Consider the following 2,500-nt stretch of genomic DNA (forward strand, 5'->3'; position numbering starts at 1 on the left):
CGGCACGGATGGTCACATCTGCCGCTTTCAACGCACCCACTCGGGTGCGGCTGAGGGCCAGCCCATGGTACAGGCCAGGCAGAAGTACGGTGGTGAGGGCGTGGAGGCGCTGTTGCGGCTTGAGCGGAGCTCGGGAGATGACGTCCAGCTGCTCCACCAGGTGGCGTCGTGGGTTGAAAACGCAGCGACCCGCGGTGGAGAATTGCAGTCCCAGGTACCGGAAGGTTTCACCCACACGTAGGGCGGGCACGGTGGCGTTGCCCGCTTTGAAGGTAACGTCGGCGTCGACCTTCACCTTCTTGTCGCGCCCAGACGCGACTAAGGCGAGGGTGAAACACTTCCGGGCGTTGATCTGCAGCCCCAGATGGGCGAGGGCTGCGACGGCTGCGTCGATGAGGGACTGCAATCCCCTCGCGGTCGATGCAAAAAGCAGGACGTCATCTGCGAAGGCCGCAGCGTTAACTCTGCGACCAAGGATCCGAGCTCCGATGTGGGAGGGAAGTTGACTCAAAACATAGTCCACCGCAAAATTGAAAAGGAGGGGGGAGAGGGGGTCACCCTGACGCACACCCCTAGCCGGCTGCAGGGGCACGCCCACGTCGGCGCCGCCCGCTATCACTGTCGTGCTACCCTCGTAACACCTTTCGACGTACTCAATAAAGCAATCCGGCAGGCCATGAGCCCTCAGCACGGGGCGGAGGGCAGCATGGTCCACCGAATCGAACGCTTTAGAGACGTCGATCGATGCCACAAAAACAGAGCGACAGGAGCGGACTGCGTCGGTGAGAGCAGTGTCCAAGATGAAGGTGTTTTCCAACATCCCATCCCGGGGGATGAATGCCCGCTGACGTTCGTCCACAGCACATGCACGCATCAGGCGTGACGCGAGAACCTTGTGAAAGGTCCGCGCCAACACCGAGCAGACCGTAATGGGGCGAAAGTCAGCGGGGGATGTTGGTGCAGCCGTTTTGGGGAGAAGTGACGTCCGGGCGCGAAGCAGACGCTCGGGGAGGGCGCGGGCCAGGAGGAAGAGGTTCAAGAGTTTCACCAGGACTTCATGCGGCAGGCGCCGCAGCTCCGCTGGAGTCAGGCCGTCCGGCCCGGCTGCCGATCCCCTGGGCGGCAAGGCAGCAGCGACCTCCTCACGTGTGACCGGCCCCCATAGGCACTCAGGAGTGACAGGCTCCGAGTGCGGGAGAAGGCGGTCACGGATGAAGCCGGCGGTGGAGATCGGCTTCTTCGTGAAGAGGTCCGCCCAGAAGTCCAGCAGACCGGGGATGTCGGGTGGCGGCTGCAGCAGGGTGCCGTCCAGCAAGCCGCGCACGCAACGTGCACGCGACCTACGGAAGGCGTCCTGTGTGCGCGCGTATTCCCAGCGGCGCCGCTTGCGCTTCTGCAGCGGCGGGGCGGCAGGCGGCCGCTTGGATGATTGGCGCGGCCGCTGTGTCCTGGTGATCGACCTCTCCCCCCTGGACCCGACCGACGCAAGGGCATCCGGGAGCATGCCCAGGATGACATCGGGCGGCGTGCCCCGCCCCAGACCAATGACTCGATCCAGGGCAGAGAAACGCTGGGCGGAAGCAGGTAGCCCCGCCAGATGCTCCCAGATGGCGGCGTCAGTCGGCCCCTCCGGCGGCGGCCCGGTGGTGTCGGCCGCGAAGTCCTCGGCTGCGTCGACGGGCGGCGCAGCGGCCTCGCCCGCGTCAGGCAGCGAGCTCGCTGCTCCACGGCGGGACGCCGGCTCTTCGCCCCGACCGATCTCAAGTGCCTCCATGAATTGGCGGACAAGCTGCTTGTGGGCAGCTTGCCGCCGTCGGCACTTGATTGCCTCAAGCGTTCGGTCGGGGAACATCCTGGTAAGTTCTTGATTTACAAAGAAGAACCGGGCGTCCCTCTCAAGGAACAGTTCGGCCTCTGCCTTGGCGAGCGACAGGACTTCTTCCTCCGTCCACCTCGCGCGATGCCTCTCCGTCACGATCTCAGCGTTGGCGGCCGCAGGGTGTTGGCGGCGGCGATGGACCCCGAGACCGTTCTTCGTGGTAAAAGTGCGGTGGCACTCACTGCAAGCAAAGGGAGCTACACAAACTATCGCATTTTCGTTACGGCCGGTTGGCCGGATAGGTGCTGGGGTAGCTGGGGTGGCACCTTCAGCGGAAGGGCCACCATCTCTTGTTTCTTGTCGGCTGCCCCCAACTATAAAGGGATAATGCGAGGGGGGGCTGGTAACCCCCCCAAGCCCCTGGTGCGGTCTTCCACTCTGCGAAAATCAGCGGGCCCACGAGAAGGGGAGAAGACCGCAGGAGAGGAGAGGCTAAGAGGGCTAGGCCCATGTATTGCGCATCACTCTCCCTGTAACTATAACCCAAGGAAGGCACCTCGCAGCAGCAGCACGACTACATCAAGACCGCACTTCGAAAAGCCAAGTCCGGATGCAGCCACACCGCCGCCACTTGGCCACCTTAAGAGAGTCATAGTTACTCCCGCCGTTTACCCGCGCTTG

General features: G+C 63.8%; 1 pseudogene; it reads right to left on the reverse strand.

Annotated features, from left to right (window-relative positions):
• The window catches only part of LOC124774442, a 7,960-nt pseudogene that overhangs the window by 2,618 nt on the left and 2,842 nt on the right, over window positions 1-2,500 (reverse strand).

Source organism: Schistocerca piceifrons, unplaced genomic scaffold (assembly GCF_021461385.2).
Source record: "Schistocerca piceifrons isolate TAMUIC-IGC-003096 unplaced genomic scaffold, iqSchPice1.1 HiC_scaffold_961, whole genome shotgun sequence".
NCBI classification, from domain to species: Eukaryota; Metazoa; Arthropoda; class Insecta; order Orthoptera; family Acrididae; genus Schistocerca; species Schistocerca piceifrons.